Consider the following 22,488-nt stretch of genomic DNA (forward strand, 5'->3'; position numbering starts at 1 on the left):
AATTACAGTATTTTGATAGTGCGTTTGTCTACTAAAAATCAGACAGCAGTCGTGTGAATGTTGTGTGTGTTTGGGTTGATGAGCATGATGACTCCTCAGAAGGAAGCAGCTTACTACTGATGTGACGAGGAAACTGTCAGATGAATTAAATGGAATGGGGTCTCTGACACACAGATGTATATCCTTTGGGCTCATAAATGGCTTTACCATTTCGCAGATCTTTTGTACATTTCATCAATCCCTACCTCTTTCTTTGACCCGTATGTACGACTGGGTACACTGACAGCAACAGCTGTACGTAACAAAATCGGGGTGTAATCGTCAGTATGGCCCTGATTGTCTTGCTCTAGAGCTAAACACTGACAACGGAAAAGGATGAGCATTCCAAGGTTCACATAATGTTTAATTGTATCAACATCAACAATGTTGAAATGCACATTAGGAAAAATGTGTAATCAATCTGCACCCTGACTGGAAAGAAGTTCTGAAATAAAATAGAGAGGAGAATAGCTGTTGCCTCTGAAGCTTATCTGTGGTGGCTTGACTGGTGGCTCTGTGCCTGCAGTTTCTAAAAACATCATCGGTAGCATTTAACCCCTATCAGGTAAGAACATGAATCAAGAAAATCCTTTTTTTTTTTTTTTTTAAGTAAATGATTTTTATATATATATATATATATATATAATATATATCTATATATATCTATATATATATCTAAAAAAAAAATGAAATATCAATGTGGAGTAGTTTGTGTAGATTCTACATGTAAAGTCTAATTTGAAAGCGTCGTGGAGTACGCTCAGGTGCCAACAAAATGTGAAAACTTTGCAGGGGGGTGAATACTTCTGCAAACCACTGTATATACATACCTGTTTCTTTTGAAATGTGTATTTTACTACTGTATTTTTTCACTGCTTGTAGTCGTGCTGTATATGCGCTCATTTTTAAATTAAAGCCTTTCATCTTTAATTTTCCATTTAAATATGGTGTTTCTGCTATGCAAATGTTAGTCATGATGTTCATGAATAAAATGTTTGAGTTGTATCCAATCGTAGGTCTTTCATTTTCATAACGAAGCCATTTAAAAATATATTTATGGCGGTTCTAGTGTTAAACAATGTTAAACAGTGTTGTTTTTTTTTGCTATCTTTGTAAATAACCTCATTTAAGGCAAACAAAAAATATACCTGTAATTTTCCCTTACATATTGAAATGTTTTAAATCATGCCATTCTCTATCCATAGCATGAGATTCCAACATTATCTATTACTGTGGTACATTGCTTTTGTCTCTCCTAAAGGTGTGTCAATAAAAAAACTCTCTTACATGATCTGTACTACACAGGCTTTATCTTATCTTATTACAGTCAAAAGCTAAAGCTAAATAAAGAAATGACCATTTGGTAATCCCCCTATTCTGACTGCCACAGGTTGTGAAACATCACACAGTTCATTAAGTATACGTGCAAACAGATTCATTTGTATGTTAGCTGCCACTCACAGAGCGCAAAGATACACTTAACATAGCCTTTTTTATAAAGTGTTCTTTTGACCAGCTATTTACGAAATGTATTTGTGTCAAGGACGTGTACTTCACAGCGCAGAAAAATGACATTACTGCTCAACAGATTCATTAAAATATTATACAGGACTGGTCAATATTGCAACATCTACAAAACAAATGAAATGCAGGGTGCAAGACATGACTTGTCACTGTATCTGGCAAACTGCATTGTGTTTCTGAAGAGAAACATGTCTCAGAACACCCAGACAATAAGGCAATTAAATGACCAATTATTTACCCACACTTTTTATTATTTACTCACACCTTTTATTATTTACTCACACCTTTTATTATTTACTCACACTTTTTACTATTTACTCACACTTTTTGACCCAAACCCTTTGTAACTCCTTTTGTTGCTATATTATCCCTTGCCAGTTATTTACGGAAACATGTGGCTTTTTCTATGTGACACTGTGGCAAAGTGATTAAGAGTATGCAGGTGACCAATAAACAGACAGACAATTATAATCCAGGTGCAACATTGGTTAATGATTTGTAATTCCAGTGCCTGACGGCAAAACAAACAGTAAACAGTAAATAATGCTAAGCAATACAGCAGCGTGTATTCCCCTTTTTTTATAATCCCCGGGTTTGCCCAAAATAACAGTCCCATTCTTTATACACCCACAAGAAACACAAAACACAAACACAAGTCTGTTAGTGAGTGAATTAGTGCTTCTGCAGGTACAATGCAATTTGGTTCCAGGTTCATGCTGGCTCTTGGTGACAGCTCCGGAACGTGTCAGCGTCTACTAATAACAAGAAGTAACAAATAAAGACAAACAAACAAACACTCACGATACGTTTACACAAATCACAGATCCTTCCAGGTTGTTCTCTAACCAAAACGAAGGAACAGATTACATCACTTCGTCCCCTATTTGCACCCTCACATGTGACCCCTTGGTTAATTATTGCAGACGCTCCTGCAATCCGCGACTGCCACATCTTTTCCCTTTCGGGTCGATCAGTTAGTGCACCGAAGCTCCACCCCCTTTCTAGATGACTGACTTCCTTTTAACCCTGGGAATGAAGTGTAAGGCCAAACAGTCCAGGATATTCTGTTCCCATTACTTAGCGCACTCACTGGTCGGGAGGGAGATTTACCACCAAAGATCATTCTATTTCCGTCACAGACACACATTAGAAAAATGACACTGAAAAATGATCTGGGTGCTAATCTTGTAACATAGACAATGAACAATACTGAACAATACTTAGATTCAAGTAGATAGGAAAAAAAAAACACGTGGTTCATGATTCAAGGCGTCCTCTGTGTTCGTCATTTCCGAACAGTTGGACATGAATCATTTTATGCACCCAAAGAAGGGATGCTTAGGAGTGGCACAATGGTTTTTTGTTCGTCTCTCAGTGTTTCTCCATGATAATCACATTCCATATTCATATGGTCATCATGTGTTAAGTGAACCCCCTATGCAGATAAACTTGGAATGGTAAAGCATTCTTACATCTGCAACTACTACAGCTTACAAGATAATTACAGCTTTCATGGCCATTCAAACTGTCGTTGGAAATATGGAATTAGATACATTAGATTAGATGTTAGATTCCCTAACATTTTCATTAATTTGCAGGTTTATGATACTGAATTTTAAAAAAAGGACATTGCCAAAACTTTGTCAAAGACCACATGAGCTTTAAAATGAGGATTATCACTATGGAAACTGCAGAATTTGGCAATACCTGACATACGAGTGTCAGACTATAAATGTTTTGGAGGACTTAATGGTTTGTGTAGGCACACAATGACAATGGCATTTTATCAGGGATGTGCATGATTCAGATTTGCAACTGTGCAGGGTCAAAAAAGACATGTGTAAAAACATGTGGTTTTGGTCAAGAAGGTTCCCACTTTCAATGTGAATTTTACACGTCCTTTTTCCAAATCTAGCAAACCTGTTTTACTATTCTAAAATGTTATGATGAAATTCTTCATCTCATTTCTCCTTCATCACTGTGACAGGGCAGTCATCCGCTATCGGGAGGATGAGTGGATTAAGAGCAGAGACTGACCATCACATTATCCAGCCCTGTATCCTATTGAACAAGTGCTGGCCATTCTGAAGATGTGCTTCCAGGAGAAACCTTCCAACAAGAATCCAGAACCTCTTACAAAACTGCTTCTGTTGCTTAAGAAGGATGTCACTGAGCCATACTATGAAGAAAAAATATATTTTGTGGACAGTATCACCATCCACAATATTTTTAGGGTCAGCCATTGTCTCAAACCAACTGTATTTAGGGACATTTTCTAGACTGTAATCAAATCACCACAAGCAGATTTAGTCTTTTTCTGATTGAAAATGTCCCACCACTCCTAACCTTTTCTGTTAATAATATAATATTAACAATTAAATTTGGAGTGTGTTCAATAGGTAAAGCGCCCCAGGGCATTACACGCACTTTTTATTGAACAACCTGCATGCTGAGAACACTACCTAACAGTAGTGAGTCAAACTCAAAGCTGCCTTGTTGGAGGTCCAAAATGGCCGACCTGCATCATCAGTGCGGTTGCTGCAAGTGGATTTTTCCAAATATGGATTTGTATGACTAACACATGTGTGACAAATCATATTTTTGTTGTCATTTTGGCTTTTTGAAACTGATTATGATATTTTTTAAAGTGACGATTATATTATAAAAGGTAACATGGACTATTTATAACTTGACAAATATGATTCTCACCTCAAGATACTAAACCAAAAAAAGTGTCACTAACTTTACATTACAAAAATACAGTCATGGTAATTATATTAGAAAAAATATATACAAAAATTGCAAAACTCACTCCTGGCAGTGTGTTACAAAAGAGCACTCTGCTATTGATCGAACCCCAGATCTCAGCACTTCATTTGCAAAAGGGAATATCAGTCCTCAGTTGCTCTGTTTGATACCAGCTCCTTTGTTATTAGGGTTCAACTCAAACAAACAGGCAAAAGTCAAATATGAAATGGAAACTGTGTGATCTCCTAACCACCATTCTTTTATATAGAAACATTTAATCAGGAAACGACCTTAAGGTACATGAGTAATTTCCAAGGACGTCCTGGAAGTAACTGCATTACTATCTGTAACAGGGGGTTTTGTTATGTGTGTGAGTCGTCACTGAATAATAATAAGGCAGACACAGAGCATTGGGTGTTGACACACCGCACAAAGATATAATTCAACACGAGTGCTGCCACTAGGGTAAGAGCAAAGGTAGCCCTAGTGTCAAATTTAATAAAGAAAACAAAACAAAACAAAGCTGAAAATAAAAGTTTACCATACAAATGGCGAGCACTAGTCCCACTAAAAGGAACGCCCCGCTCCAGGAACCTACTACTCTAAGCAAAACCTCTCTACACTGTTTGGGATCAACATCCCCTAAACTGACCTACTTCTGGGCTCCTGGAGTCCCCACATTCTCACAGCGACTCTGGCCTCTTCAAACAGCCTTTTCAAACGTCCTCGGCTGGGCATTGCCTTCATGAGCACCGTCCTCCAGTGGAAGGGTTTCATGTAGTCGTAGTTGTCTCCATGAAGTGGACGCTCTCATTGGTGTAAACGCAGCAACCGTCTGTATAGCGTGGTGGCGCAGTCACCTCGAGCTGTGACGCGGATGTTTTTTCAGCTCCACACAGCCTCCTGGGGCATGCCCCCCAGCCAATCCAGACCACCCGATCAGCTCAGTGTCAGATGAGCATGACTGCTCAATTGGTTGCCCAGCAACACGGCTTTGTTTTTTTACTTCTTTTTACATCTCCCAAGGCATCCCAATAAAGCGGAGCCAACTGCATATAGATGCCCCTGTATATATATACATGTATACATATAACTGTTAGACCTTACAGATTTACTACACTTAGTATTATAGAAAAATATAATCTAAAATTACAGTTATGCATATACATTTTAAGTATGTCCAGCATTCTTTATAGTGGTAAATGGGCAATTCTGGTGGAGTGATTTTCAGTTTAACATTGTACAAAATCCTGTTTGTCTTGATGAATAATGATTTATATGCAAAAAAGTGGATAACTTTGTGTCTTTGCTTTGGTGTTTGTTGTCCACATAATTTTTTTCAGTAAAAATTCTGTCCTGAAAATGTGTATATCGTACATAACCACATCTGTCAAAAATGTTACATACGTTACCAGACAATGTAATCATTATTTGCAGACATTAATGAATTTCATATTAGTATCATATGTAAGTCTGTCTTTAGATTGATGTTTTGCAGTGCTGAGTTGCACTGTGTATTCCTGGTTCTTTATTTTTATTACTTCAATAGCACTATCTGTCCGAAACAAATAACGTATGTAACAACATTTAGATCCCAAATAGAGTTAGAAGACCTACTTATACAGAAGAATGTGTGACATCATAAAACAAGGACTTAGTCTTTCACATGGCACTAAGAAGCTGGAAGGTATGTTGTCTGTCTAAGAATTTACATATGTTACAAATGTCATAAACTGTTCTATAATTGTTAGTTTTGAGTCATAACATGCCTGAAAAGAGACATATTCATATTATTTTTAAACAATTATAATTTCCTGCTTGAAGGGCTCATATGGTAGAAGTGCAGCCACGTGGTGTGCAGGATAAGTCATACAGTGCTGGTTTGAGTCCTGGCTGTGCGAAGTAGGCCAGTCTTTGCTGGGGACTGCAAAGGGTACGTGGCATTGGCCCAAGTGCTCTCATAGGTTAGGGATTGTAAAATGGAGAGGAACTGTTTCTCCTCATCGCTCAGCGAACCTTGCTGACCAGGTGCCCAGTGTGCTCAGGGCAGACACCTGCAGGGCTGGCCTTCATCCTCCAGAGGTCAGTAGCTCGTTGACATCTGCTATCGAGTTGTTGGGTGAAAAAGGAAGCTGGCTTGATCATGGGATCAGATGACGTTCACTGAATCTTTGGGTCTCCTGTGCAATGTGGGGAATTGCTGCGGTGAAGTCAAAAACTATTGGGCATTCCAAATAGGGAGAAAAATTATAACTGGACACACTAAATAAATAAATAAATAAATCCCAAGCTTGAGCTGTCATGGCTTCACTGATCCCTTTGACAGACTTGCTTTAGTCACGTATGTAATGAAGACAGACGCTATATATCTGTACAAAGTTACGAACATAGTTTATTTACTTGTAACCTATCAATTAACCTATCATTTGTACTTTCTGACCCCACCATGTCAGATATCTCTTTGTTTTTTCACTCTCTGACCACCTCGAAGCGCTTGATAATCAAGTAATTCCTCTGAAACCAGCAGTCCACCCCTCCCCTGAGTCACCCACTGCAGTGTCTGCTAGGTCGGCAACACCCGCCCCCGCTGTTCAGCTGCCAATCTTCATGCTTGCAACTGCCTCTATATCTAGCTCCTCTTCTGCTTCAGTGGTCCATCAACACACACTTCTCCTCAAATTAGACGAAATATTATTGAAGGTAAAGACGTTAACCTGGTCTTAATCCTTATTTCTACCTCTGAATGAGTGCACTTCCATCGCCCACTCCACCCCTCTCTGACTCTTCATCTCATCACGTCCCTGCTCTCCTCTCCTCCCTTCAGGAACAACCTTCCCCTCTGTTTCTCCATTCAGCAACAGAGAGGATATTGAACTAGTCTTCCCTTTGCAATCTCCTTGCTTCCGCGCAAAATGATATGGCCGCCACCTCGCTCAATCCACTTGCTCCTCCTACTCAACTGGCTGATCGACCAAAATCGAACATCTTTCAACCAGGATATCATTCTATCTTTTCTCGTTCACGCAAAAGTTGCACCTCTCCCTGGGAACTCTCAAATCTTATTTAGCCCGCATTCAATACCACTATCGTCTCTCATCTATCTCGTTCCCTCCTTTCTCATCTATCCCTGCCATTAGCCTTCTCCTTAAGGGGATGGTGAAGAGTGCCTCTCTTCCTTCTTCTTTCCATCTCCCCATCACTACTGATATTCTCTTGCATCTAATCTCAATCCCCCATCGAGGCTGTTTTTCTCCTTTAGATAATAGTCATGGAATCTCTCTTTTAGCCTTCTTTGATTTTTTCCGCTGTTCTGAATTTGCTATCCCCTCTCCTTTCAGTTTTCCATCCGTGGGCCTTTGTTTCTGCAACCTTTCTCTAGTCCCTTATTCACACTATCTCCTCTTTCTTTGTATCTCCAAAATAGACCAGCTCCAACAGGGTCAATTCATGTTCCTCTGTGAACTCAACTCTTCTCTTTGGCCGTATTCCTCCCTATCTTTCCTACCGCAAATGTAGTATTGATTGTCAATAATGAACTTATATTTTCTTATTAACCTTTCTGCTTTGTGCAGATTTGAGGAGCCGGGGGTCCTCTTTTGGGGGCAAGTGACGTTCACTTCACAAACTTAGGCCCAGCCTAGCTGGCCTCGACCTCCAAAAGGATGGTTCTCCGAAAGCCAGAGGGGACCCATGACCAAATCTATCTTAACAATCTCTCTATCATACCGGTTCCCCCTGGGGGCAGCATACATTTTCTCACTCGATAGGGCGGCTCTCCAAGAGCCAGGAGGCAACCCTGTATTCTTTACGAACAACTTGCTTTCATCTATGCCAGTTCCTCTTCTGACACTTAGCATATTTATTTCCATCTTTCTTTCAGAATTTCTATCACCTAATGGGGCTCTGTCTCGTAGGTTTGGCTGTGCCAATCCCCCAAAGCATAGGCGTTCCTTGTTAGTCAGGGCTACTTCTAGTCTTCTCAAATGCATCCTCTATCCTTCTCTTCATTTTCCCCTGAGGGAAGTACCGCTAGCTTCCCAGCCTTGGAGGCTGATCAGTTCGCTCTCATTTCCGTGAGGGTAGCTCTCCGCAAGCCAAGGGGAAAGCATGTAATCTTCCTAAAGTCACAAACACATAATTCCTATTTCAAGTCCCAGGGCTTACTCTTCATAGCCCTTGCTGGATAAATGCAGTTATTATTAATATTAGGCTTAATAATACACATCTAGGTTTATGTTACTTTACTTTGAAACGTTGACAAACTTAACTGTTTTTTTAACTGTCTGTCTCCAGTTACATAAGCTATAAGGACTGCAAGAACTACCAGCTCAAAATAACCATCACCAGTTACAACTTGACTTTAAACAAACTGTCCAAAATATTTTAATTTATTAATTGTATGGATTACTATCCAATATAAGACTTGTGTTTGATCTTTAGGTTTAAAATATTATTTAAACTTTCCTAACAAGACTTCTATCTTGTCTTGAGTTAACCCTGGTATTTTCCATGTGAAACCTCAGACTGGTGTATAGGTGTGGGCACAGTGATGTAACAGACCACATCCACATTGTTGTTAAACTGAGGTCCCATCTGTTTTGTGTACATTACCACCAGAACTACCGGACATATATATATATATATACCTAGAACTACTGAAGCAGTCCTTTTAACCTATTAAAATGCATATAAAACTACAGCAGTGTTTTTTTGTTTTTTTTTCAGTGAACAATACAGTAAACACAAATGTAACGTTAGACAGCACAAACAGTTTTACATTATTGGGGAAAAATACATGTATACTAACATGTATGATTGACAAAAAAACGTTTTAGACAGTTAAGTTGCTGTAAACACAATACCACTTACCTGCAAATGCTACTGGATATAATCAGATACATGATTTGTTTTGTAGTTCAGTCTATATTTAATAATGGGGAAGTATCTCATGCACTTTCTAGAAGCTACACCCAGACATTCAACAAAAACCTGTACTCAAAACAGTGTTTATTTTAACATACCAAACATAGTGCTTACCTGGAATTATTTGTTTTATAATTTGGGTCATTTGGTGATTGTAAATAATAATCCCTGGCTATACACAGCAAAGTGTACTGTACAGTGAAACCACGGGGTTCAGTCCTGAAATAATAAACACAGAATAAACACACACAGAACACAAACACGATCACAAGTCCAGAGTAAGTGCTAACGTGCAAGTGGTGAAATACAGTTTATTAGTGAACAGTAGTGTAGTGCTGTCTGGGTTGGTGCTGGCTTTTAGCGATAGCTCCCGGTACGTGTTAGCCATCTAACAAGAACAAACGAGTGCAATTAGATCGACAAAACAAACAAACACTAAACACTCACGGACTACAGTCCTTCAGCGCTTCTCACGCAATCATAACAAAGGATCAGTTAGCTCAGCCACATCCCCTTTTGTATCTTCAGCCATGCCCCCTCGGTTAGCGAGTGCAATTGCTTTGACTAAGATTCCTCATTCTCTGCTAAACTCACTTACCATATTTGCTTGAGTCAAGAAATTTAAACACAAAACACAATCCTGAAGTTGGGGGGGGGGGGGGGGGGGGGGGGGGGGGGGGGGTTGACTAGTAAACGAGCAAACACATGGACCAATCTATAATTTATAGTAAAAACCTATATTTACTGATTGCGATGACTGCCGGCAGCATGAACTCTATGGAGGGGAATAATAATAATAATAATACTAACGTCACCTTTTCTATTGCATGACCCTGCAGGACAGTGCTTCTGTGGGAAACTCCATTGTTGTGTTGCCCTTGTTGCCAGAGCAAATGCTTCTAATTTCTCTCAAATCAAAATGCAAACATCTCAAGATTTGACAAAAATGATTCTGTGACATTGTCCATATATAAAAAAGTTAATCTCAGGTTTGTTTACATCCAGAAGCTGCCACGTAAAACAGTCGGTTTCATTAAATCACAGCCACACCACACCACCCCCCACATTCCATTGAAATACATACTTCCATGTGGGCTAGGAAGGAAGTTGGGGTAAGGCGTGTATACTAAAATAATACTATTGTAGGCTATACAGAAAGAAAAAAAAAAAAAACATGCACTGAATTGTAAATGGTCCGTCTGGCGGTTCTAGGTAGAAGTGCTTATAAAATTGTTAACTTTGCAAATCTCCCACTCACATGCTCTCAGGATATCTAATACATATAAAAAAAGATACCCGAACCTCACCCTCATTACTGGGGGAGGGGGGTCGACTTTTACACAAGGACGACTTTTACTCCAGCAAATACGGTACATTTTCCCATAATTTCTTTGTATTCTTTATCGAGATATTTCTTGTGCTGCTTTTCATAAAGAACAAGATATTCTGCACTGCTATAATCAGACGTTCCCCCATCTTGCCTATGCTATTTGGAGCGCAAATGAGCAGGAAGAACAGGGTTGAAAAAACTTTCCGTTTGATGTTATTGTTTGTTTTCCTTCAGGATAATGTTTATGACACTGTTTTTTCAGCCTGCTTGATACACATAAGGGACACCTGTTAGTGACATGAGACTTGAGGTGTGGGAAGGGGAGTTATGATTGGTTGCATTGTTTAAAATGTTGCACATGTATGCAAATGCTGGGCTCTACAATGGGGTGGTTTTAGCAGCTTACAGACAACTTTTGGGATACAGTGGGAGCTTACGACACTGTATATGTGAAAACAAGACTCCTATGAGTAAAGTCCAAACACTGATGTATTAGCAGTATTTTTAAAGCAATACTGATAATGTATTTCTTGACTGGAGTTACAACATGCTAGAACTATACTGTACTTTGTGCAGTTGCACACTTCTGGCACAGCATGTTAGCACAGATTTACCAATTTAACAGTATGTTCAGGAACTGACTAAGTATGAATGACAGCTCTAGAAACAGGGGGCTAATCATCTAAAAGAAAAAAAAATATATATAATTATCCTGTTTTAATGGCAAACTTCAGAAAACCCAGGGGACTTCCTGATTACTAACAGCCAGTAGGGATCCATACATTCTTTTACTACTGAATCATTCAAACACAAACAGCATTTGAAATTCAATTAGACAAGCCAGCTGGTCTCGTTCCATTAACACTGCAATGTCTGAGGGAGGTGGAAAGGCGCTGACCTACACAGGATCACATCATGGTCAGTGTAGCTCTGAAAACAGAAATTTACTGCTGACTTATTCAGCAGGCAAGTAGTGTTTGGGTTTGGGTTTCTGAGAGAGAATGAAAATTCATTAACAGCATGGGGGGAAATGTAATGACAACTGCACAGCTATTAGGGCATATAAATGCAAAGTTATATGTTACCAATGCCATTTAAAATGCAGCTTGTTCCCCAGTAGGTTAAACTACACATTTATGAGTGTTTCCTATTCACAGTTGATCCAGTACTGGTATACAAAACAGCATTGCTTTTTCATGTAGTTTTATACAGAATATGCTGACTAAAATAAAGAAAACGCTGTACACTGGATGTAACCCACAAGGAATGAACAGGTCTGCCTCATATATTGTGATATATGTTTAATATAACCAGCTCTCACATTTATGTATGTCAAGGATATGTTTACACATAGGCGACGGAACCACAGGGGCACTCGCCCCCCCATGAAAACATTAGCAGGGGGCAGAAATGTTTTCACCCCCCAACTCTGAGTCTCTGGCATGTAAGAGGTATATCAGTATAATTGAAAATGGATCAGTATTCTTTTATGTATTGACCTTTTTCTGATGATGAAAGAAAATCTCTGTCTGTCAATCAGCGGCATACAGTCAGCCCAACAGGAATAGAAGCTAGTCTCTGGCTTGAATGACAAGTTGTAGAAATCAAATAACAGGATGCAGACTGATTACTTTGAGTAAACATTATGAACATATGTGAACAATTTACTGAAAGGACAATCATCACTAGCAAATGTAGTCTACTAGATATTTTTAATTACTAAAACTTTGTTTTGTTTTTTTACTTTAGCTAAAACATTTTAGCACCTAATGAAAACTTAAATTTACACAAATACACGAACGTGCACTCAACTCCTTTTTAAAAATTAAAGTTACAGGTACCTTTATTCGTTTACAGGTTTCTGAAGTGAAGATCATTTTCCCGGTAAAGCCTTCTTCTTTCTGTTCTACTGCTTAAATGAAATATTTCACAGATTCACTTAAATGTACCAAAATACTGACTGTGCCTGTGATTAACTGAAATAAACTCCTTAGCAATGTTAGTCATGTTCAGTCCATCAAGAAGCATCATGAGAAGATTCTCTCAGCTGTAGCACTGGATATTGGCAAGGTGAGGGACAACTGCAAGAGTGAAGGGATTTCTAGAAAAAAACACCCGAAGATGGGACAGCTGTAAACACAAGCGACTTTGTCACTCAGTGATGAAACAGTCCTATTAGATGCACAAATCAAATCCAGCAGGGTTCTCAGCTGGTTTTCTACAGGACTAAAATCCGAGTCTTTTGCATAAGTGACCTTGATTAATTGTGGAATAACATTTTCTCCACTGCTCTTCCTCTGATATCCTCCTCTGTTGGCATGTGAAACCAATAGGTTTTCAGCTGCCCTTGGAGCAGCCAGCAAAAGGCTGTTTCAATGACATGGTAATATCCAAAGCTTCAAAATACTGCTGCTTAAAGAATGCTTTTGGCATCTGAAATCGATGAGACTGCAGCATATTGTGTCAAAAGCATGAAAAAAAACCCCACAGAAATGTAGCCCTATGCCTTATTAATTAAGTTAATTAAAAGCCATACAAAACATGTATCACTTTCTTATTTCATAACAACACCGATCTGAAATGGCAGAAACGTGAAATAACTAGCATTCTTTTTTTAATGGCAATTTTATATACATGTATAAGTAGAAATGGTTTAGTTTCATTTCATTTCACCTTTATTTTACCAGATAAGAAGATTGAGAACAAATTCTCATTTACAACAACGATGAGGTCAGAAGCACAAAGAAATCTAATACAACGTAGAAAAAATAAATAAATAACACATTAACAAATACAAACACATGTATCAGGCAATAGTGAATTCAGATTCCAATTAAAAGCATCCTCCGAAACGAAACTCTGTAGTTTTAATTTAATTTGAAATTCATTCCAGTCATGAGCAGCCGCAAACTTAACTCCAAAACAGTAAATCGCTTATCAAAAATCCAGTGACAACTGACCAGTATTTCACAGTAAATAAAGTTGGAACACAAAAGCGAGCCTAGACATACCGGTGTACTTACAGTTAACATCACAGGCATTACATTTCATGCAAAAATGTGCCCGCTGAATTTTTCAGATACTGTCATGCATGGTCTATAGTAAATACTTTTTTTTAAAAACTGTTGCAAACTTTCTTTTGGCAATTTTTTCATGCTTTGACTGCAATTGAGCTGCAGTTTATTTATTGCAGGTACTTTTTTTTAAAAAATACATACGTGTATATTTACATATCGGTGAATATTTTTTTTTTTGTGTATTAATGCTGACAGTCTATACATTACCGGGACCTGAAACTTATACTGTGTCGATAAAAAAAAAAAAAAATAGTCATGTATAATAATGTGCATGTCTATGTGTTTATATATACAGTTTTTAACATGGTTTAAACTGCATTAAAACACTAAGGGGTAGATGTACTAATGTGTTGCGTCTGCCACAATTGTTGCAAACCACATGCAAACCAGTGGGAAGAGTAGCATGAAAAAGTACAAAACAAATACAATGCTGTTAGCATCATTTTAGCAAATGCTTTGCAGCCGCAGTCCTTATTTGCGCCTTAGCCTTAAATGAATATGTAATTCTGGGCATTCCTGCGGAAATTCACAAAAACAGGGTGGAGACTCAGTGCAAATGAGGGATCAAAAATATTATAATGAGATGTACTAAAGCTGTGGGCAATTGAGACACTTACAATTGCCTCAGTTTGTTAAGAACTTTTGAAAGCATGTTTTAAACAGTTTCAATTGTTGCTGGCATTTCCCAGTCCGCTGTTTCTCGTGTGTTGCCAGTTGTGCTCAATGCATTTTTGAGACGAACACCCAAGTACCTAATTTTCACTAAAGTCAGGGTATACTTACAAGCCTTAAAAACAAACTTTTATGACATTTCTGGTTTTCCCAGCGTGTTGTGAGCAATAGACAATACATGTGCCACTAACCCCTCCAGCTCATTCCCAGCCCCTGTATAGGACCATGATCTATTGTGTTAATTGTCTAGGCTACTAAGTAGACCAAGTTAAAAATAATAATAATTCAATTAAAATAAAAAATAAAAGCTCTAAACTCATTTAGTTGCAAATTAAAATAATCTTTTATTTGCATTGTACACCAATGTGTACAGTGCAGCAGCATGATTTATTTTATGATACCAGTAACCTAAAGTACATAAAATTGCGCTTTCATTTGATTTTACTTCTGTACTGTATAGGCCTAATGTACAGATTTATATTTTTACATGATGTAATGTGTAGCCTACCCAAAACACATTAGTGTTATTAAAATAGTTACACTGAAGATGGAACAGAATGCATTGTACATATGACGTTTACATTTAACAAAAACAATGTTATTTTGATTCTTGCACCCTTGCATATATAGACGTTATCCTTCGGGCACCCTCTGCTGCAGCAAACCACAATTCAACTGAAGAAATGTCGCACAACTCTCTCTAGAGACCTCACTAAGATGACACAAATAATACTTTAATTAGTATACTGCGGCTCTCTTCATTAACTTATTTTTCCGTAGTACATAAGACATAATGAGCACTTTGCAAATTGTTGTAACGAAAATGCAAACTGCAGTATGCTTGCACTGCAGCTGGCCCATTTTAGTACATCTACCCCTAAATGCTCATACCTACAGATTGATATAAAACATTTATGGATTTGTCAAAGAAAGTGTTCTATAATATGCCAGCAAGATCTGTCTAATGACTACTATAATTATTTTTACAAAATAATAATAATGATGATGATGATTATTATTATTATTATTATTATTATTATTATTATTATTATTATTATTATTAGTAGTAGTAGTAGTAGTAGTAGTATAGTATTATTATTATTATTATTATTATTATTATTATTATTATTATTATTATTATTATTAAAGGAAACTGATAAGAAAATACAGTATAATTTGAAATACATTACAGTGAGTAATAAATGGACTCCATTGTGATTTAGCAGTTGATTCAAACAATTTCACAGCAAATGCTGGAATTTTTCTGTTTAATTCTGTGTAAATAAATATAAAACTATAAAGAAGGTGCAGCAATGTTAACCCATAAATAGGACAACAGGGATTTTTATGCTGTTTTTTTGGGGGGGGGATGATAATAATAATAATAATAATAATAATAATAATAATAATAATAATAATAATAATACAAATTTAATTTATATAGCACTCCATGCAAGCATTCCAAGGCGCTTTACAAAATAAATATAAAAAGCCTGTGTCTAATATATAATCCAGCTACAAATCAACAGATTTCAGTACATTTTTATGAACGTTTAAATGCTATGCTGTGTCGGTGTTTAAACAGCTAAACCATATCTACACACACACACACACACACACACACACACACACACACACACACACACACACACTCTCTTTATATTACATTCTGATGTATGCTGACAGCCCTGGTTAGTATTTTCTAAGCAAAGAAACCCTAAATGAGCAAATAATGTTTTAACATCATAAAGACTTAACTACAAAGTAAAAAAACAACAACAAAAAAAAAAAAAACACATGCACACCAAAGTATACATTGAAATTAGGCCACTCGATTCAATTTTTTGATTGGTTAATTTATGGGCATTAGTTGATTAATAGGTAGATTCATCTGTACACATTTTTAATAAAGGTAACGATCTTATAGCGTCTGTCCCACATGTAATACTAAAAAATCAACGAGAATAGCATCCACTCAATCTAACATATATCTAGACTGCAAACCCGCCAGACAATGCTGGAATGCATTTAACAAATCAGACTTCTTGTTCACAAAATATCTTGGTACCCATGGCTAGACACATGTCTCCTCTTGGCCAAATAGTTTCTACAATAGTGACAGCTTAGACATTTAACCTGACATCATCACCACCATTGCTGAAACACATTGTAGGGGTGTCACAAAGACGGCTGGAGTGGGGGACGTCCGACCAGAAACAGGAATATAAACAAAGAGAGAGAGGTGGAGTTTGATGGAGCTGAGCGAATGGCTTCGCTCAGCATTTAATGAGTGAACAGAACAGACAAAAAATAAACAAAGAAAAACACAGGACACGGCACTCGTCGCCAAAACAAAAAGACAAACAAAACAGACTATACAGACAAACACGGTGAGCAGATACTTTAACTATTCTCTTTTTAACTTTAACTATTCTTATTATCTTTACCTCCGTCTCCAATCCCGTTCTCCACTCACCGAACACACAACCCCGAGAGTGAAAACATGCAGCTTTTATGCAGCTGTACCGTGAGTCGATTGCTAATCAATCATTCAATTGGAGTCACGGTACAACTGCACGTGAATTAATAAAGCGCAATTCCCCATCCTCACATATTATTACGTTTTACTTGCCCGTGAAGTGCTGTGCAATCCTCGTGCCTAAATACACATATACATTTTAAACACTCTTGTTATACAGATCCGTTTATATCCCGTGTACCAATGACTATACACCAACATTTAACACACCACACACAACATACAACAGAAAATACACACAGGGGCGGGCACTTTGTCACAAGGGGATAAAGTGAAGAACAGACATCTCACTCAGCCGTTCAGCATTGTAGTGAATGGATAACATTTGAGGTACATGAAGTTCTTATTCAGTTTTCCTTGGTGATTTGTATATGCTAATATTTATCAAGGGATACCAAGATATTTAGTAAGCTAATTGTAAGTGGAGTAAAATGGGCAATAACAACCCACCAACCCCCAGCACCACAGACCATCACCACAAAAATCTTGGTAACAATGAAATGTACTGATATATACAGTGCTATTGTAACCCAGTAAAAGGCTACTTTGGTGGGCAAATAAAGGAAAGGATTTTTGCTGAACAGTAACTAATTGAGATGGAAATCCAGGACGGAGAAACATCACATAATAAAACAGCTTGTCATAAGAGTAAATCCTCGTGTGGATCCTGGAAGATTAGCGATACACTATAAGAGTGTTTCAGGAGACCCGCACGCAGATCGGACAGCTATTCATTACCGGAGTCAGCTGGAGGTGACATAACCAGGAGTCTCCAGAGATCTGCTATATGAGTTTGAGGAAGACTAATGGATGTCGTGGAGTGAATCAGGAGCAAACACTGCAATGATGGTGTACAAGTTTACTACTACCTTGTCATCCTTACAAGCCATGAAAAAAAAAAGAAAAACGTTTTTAACTTTTTGGTGTTCCTCTTTCAACATTAGAAAACAATTCAGTACTGTCAGCCAATCAGCTTCCAGTTCTAGCAGGCTCAAATAGACGGTAGATGCCCGCTGGAACGTCTCAGCACCAGCTGTGAATCAAATTTCAAATGAATCAGCGCAAGTGCTGGCCTTTTCTTTTTGACTTCCTGTATTTTTAAGCGTAGTTCACATCTATTGGACAGTAAATACTAAACAAAGACACAACTGGTTCAAATGAATTTTATTATCCACCAAAACCAGCCAATCAATACTTTGCATCGACAAAAGCAACCAATTGCGTACCTGCAACTGCCGAGAGCCAGTTAGCTTGACTGAAGCACCTACACAGCATCTTTCAATAACAACAAACAGAGACGCGGATAGTTCAGTAATATTGCTCCACTCATATATAAATTCAGGAGAGAAAGGCTTTGGCTGAATGTAGAAACATGGCATTTTACAGAGGTATTTAATGAGATATTGTATTAGTAGTTTAGATTCTATTTAATGAGAGATTGTATTGGTAGTTCAGACTTTATTTAATGAAAGATTGTATTGTTAGTTCACACTCCACCGTATGCAGGCTGTTCAGTAATTGCTCCGTTCATTCCTCAGGCAATTAAAAGTAAATTAAAGAATTCAAATTGATTTACTAAATAAAAACTCAATTGCTTTTCTCTTTAAATGTAGGTCATTCTTGTTCTTTATTTAAAAAAATGTTCAGGACTATTTTACTCAGCGGAAAGGCACCCGATGAATTAGTACAAGTTCAAGGTAAATGTAGGTTTTAAGGTGTTTAATCTTTAACAGAAATGGTGCCCTTCGGTTTCGGGATGCATAACTCCCATTGAGGTCAACTATCACATGGTAGAGCCACCATGGACGGGCACTATCGCTTAAATAGAACATTCTTAAAAAATGCATGGGGTAAGGTTTTTTTTTTTTTTTTTTTTTTAACAATAGTAACTATTGAATTTAGTTATGTTTCATGGTGAAATAGTAATCAACTGTAATGAAAATGTCACCAAGTTGCATAACAATACAAACACGTTGCCTTGGCTATATAACAATGTCAAGGTTCTGCCAGTATTTTATCCAGTTTGTGTTTTTTATGCACTCATCCTGGTCTTATGTGTAACAATGGAAGATCCCTCATCAACTCTGTCTCCAGATTCCTCAGGACCACAGCTGGTTCTATACACCTGCCCAGAAATCTGAATTCTCACTCCTATAGCACTTTCTCGTCAGTGTGCAAATGCCATACCAGTGATTATAATACAGATCTAAAAGAACAAATAAATTCATAAATACATACATACATACATAAATAAATAAATAAATAAATAAATAAATAGAAAAATGCACTTATATATAAAAAGCATCACCCCCTACTGTCTACTGAGCCAACTTACTGACAGTTATTATTATACAGATCTAGATGTATACAAATATTCATATATAAAAAAAAACATAATCTCCTACTTTCTACATTTGATAGTACATTATATGTCTGTCCATAATACATATTTAGAAGTACAAATAATACATATAAATCATTCATGGTGTCTCCTCCTACTTTTTACATTATATTCTATCTGCATTTTTCATGTATATACCCGTATAATAAATGTTGTCTACATCACTAACATATAATGAAACAAATACGGTACAAAATGAATACAGTTACTATTATTTTTACAGAATACATCAAATGTAAAATGTAAGAAGAATATAATAGATACAGTGGCTAATGCAGAGCTTAAATGGGACATCTATACATGCACACACTTCCAAATAAACACATTTCAAAAATTTTGAAAAATATTTACTTAAAATGTATTGAATGCTTTCAATGCCCGTTGAAATCGGAAACAGAAAAATAGACTTTGTTTTGTTGAGCCAAAAATATCTTCCATGCAGGTGATCCTCTGTCACATCAGTCTTGTACGTGTGTGTCTGTGTGTGTGTGTGTGTGTGTGTGTGTGTGTGTGTGTGTGATTGGCAGCTGGTGGTGCTGGAAACACAGATCAAAGACAGCATCTTCAACCTGTCAATCAATCTATGCAGACTAGTCTGTCTGGTTCCCAGAAGCCTTGGCTGTCTCAAAGCGAAGTCTGGAGCAGTTTGATGATGTATTGCCATAGTTACACAGCTAAGAAAGGAAGGCATAGGGTGGAATTGTGGGAATCGAACAATGGCAGCTGCAAAGGGGTTAACTCAAGGTTTTCAGTAGCTCTTTTCCTCACAGCTTTTATAGGGTAATGTGGTTTCATTAAATTTCTTATACTCTAGTGAGAAAATAAGAACTTGAATTAGTTTTAGATAGAGAACATTTGTGGTCATTGAGGATGATAAATTAAGTTTTAACTATCTTAATGACAAAATCAATAACACTACGTCTTAATGTCAATAACTAATTAAGCCGAATTAGAACTTATTTGGCAACATTATGCCAATCTAAGTAAATGCATAATGCCTGCCTGCTGTCAGATAACTGAATTATGCACAAGAGAGGGGTAATTGCCCCCATTTGTTTTTGATGAGTTATCATATTGTTTCAAGGATCCTTTACACACACTCCTCCCATCCCTGCCTTCTTGTTCACACAAAGATCACCTGATGTCTCTCCAGTTACGAATGTTTCTGATGCTTCATGAGTGTCACAGCACAGTGCATTATACCAAATGCATTACATCATTTTAATACAGCACAGTGCATTATACTAAATGCATTACATCATTTTAATACAGCACAGTGCATTATACAAAATGTTTCTGTTAATATAACTAAGATAGTGGCCTCATAACTTGCTAAAATATAATTCCTGTAAAGGAATCCAGAAAAGGTGAATCAGAAAGTACATCTCTGCTTATTTCTTTAGAATAATAGCATGCTGCCGAATGCTTCTGCCACACCCTAAACCTGAGGAATTTAATATAAAAAAGCATGGTGTATGAAAAACTAACATTCCTGTGGTTAAATTTGTACTTTAATTTTAGCATGCACTCCATTTTACTGTAGCAGTAAAAGCAAAATTGTAAGAAAAACCTGCTTAGGTTAAATTCTTACACAGTCAGAAAGCTACCTTAAAGACACATATCTGTGCCATGTTTTTAAACCAGATACAGTATGTCCACCACCGCCTAAACTGTCAAAGGCACTTTAATCATGTAATCAAGTGTCACAACAAATGTGGAGTTATCTCTGCTACTTGACCCTACATGTAGAGATATAAGGTAGCTTTGAATGAATAATGTGCTGTCTGAAACACTGCTGCTTGGTGGAGACAGCAAGGCACAGCCAAATGCTTCTCTGAGTGCTGCAGCAGTTTTGTACTGAATATAATGAATTAACTCCTGATTTACAAAACATATAAACTGAAATCAAAAAGACTCTCCACCAATTTAGTTAATAGAGTTCCATGAACTGTACAGCCACCCAAGATACTGTTAAGAAAATGTATTGTCTAATTTATGGTCAAAGTCTATCAAAATCTGCAAGTGAGTTAAACCCTAAGCTGATATTAATCTATCATATTAGTTGTGTCTATTTAAAGCATCTATAAGCATTTTGGACATCTGTCCCAAAATATTTAGAGGTTGTAATGGTTAGGAAATGGCCATGTATTCCTCAAGAACAATTAAACATCTGGTTGCCCTACACCCATTATGTCAGAATTGTATTTCTTTTTTTTTCAAAGCCCTATATTCACGTGCTATTTACAGGGCCTTTTGCATTTTCTTTTCCATTCACAAATCTATTTATATGCAAAACTTCTATGTAACATGTTATTGCTTATGAAACTATATATATATATATATATATATATATATATATATATATATATATATATATATATATATATATATATATATATATTATAATAACAAATAAATAAGTTGTTTATCCATAAAGCACAAAAATATTACAGTTTGTTTTTACACAGAAAACACAAAGTGCATTCACTCTTGGTTTCAAGCATTGTAAAGGAGCGTCTTAGCATATATATATATAATATCTATATATATATCATATATAGATATATATTATATATACATACACACACACACATATTTCCCTTTTTATATAATAACTATATATATGCAATGCTGCTAAAGGCATTCTTATTTTGGAATCTAGCGGCTGGGCAAATCATCCTGTCTCAAATTACACTGTGTTGCTAAGCAGATGCCGAGTTTGATCTAAATCTATGAATTCAGCTAATTATAGGTTTAAACAAACTTTTATTATATAGATACATTATACTTGTTGAATAAATATAATACTCCATGAACATTCATATAGTGCTGTGGTTAGTCCTTTAAAGAGGAAAGCCGTTACCAGCTGTAGGTTATTCAGCTGTCCACTTTGGTGGAATAACTACATGGTGTGTGCTCTTTATCTACTATATTGTGATTTAGCACCATACAAACATGCTATAATATGGTACTGGAAATATATAACCCATTGGTTACCACTGGTGTGATAAGGAGGTCACAATGCACACTTTATCAACTGTTATACAACGCTCCAAGTCATTTTAGTCAATGGGAGCACAAGCAGCCATTCTTTTTTTTTTAAAACAGCAACAGTACAAATCCGGCCCAAATCATGTAAATTATTCTCAACTGTGCAGCTATACTGCTAAACATGCAATTATAGCTATGTAGTCCCCGGACCCACATAAAACTTGCTCAAACACAGCACATCTTG

The 22,488-nt window shown here is 37.0% G+C and overlaps 1 protein-coding gene across 1 annotated transcript in view; it reads right to left on the bottom strand.

Moving 5' to 3' along the window:
- LOC121313175 (cyclin-dependent kinase 14-like) overlaps window positions 1–22,488 on the bottom strand; it is a 218,316-nt gene that overhangs the window by 190,906 nt on the left and 4,922 nt on the right. The window lies entirely within an intron of this gene.

The sequence above is a fragment of the Polyodon spathula genome, chromosome 3 (genome assembly GCF_017654505.1).
Source record: "Polyodon spathula isolate WHYD16114869_AA chromosome 3, ASM1765450v1, whole genome shotgun sequence".
Taxonomy (NCBI): Eukaryota; Metazoa; Chordata; class Actinopteri; order Acipenseriformes; family Polyodontidae; genus Polyodon; species Polyodon spathula.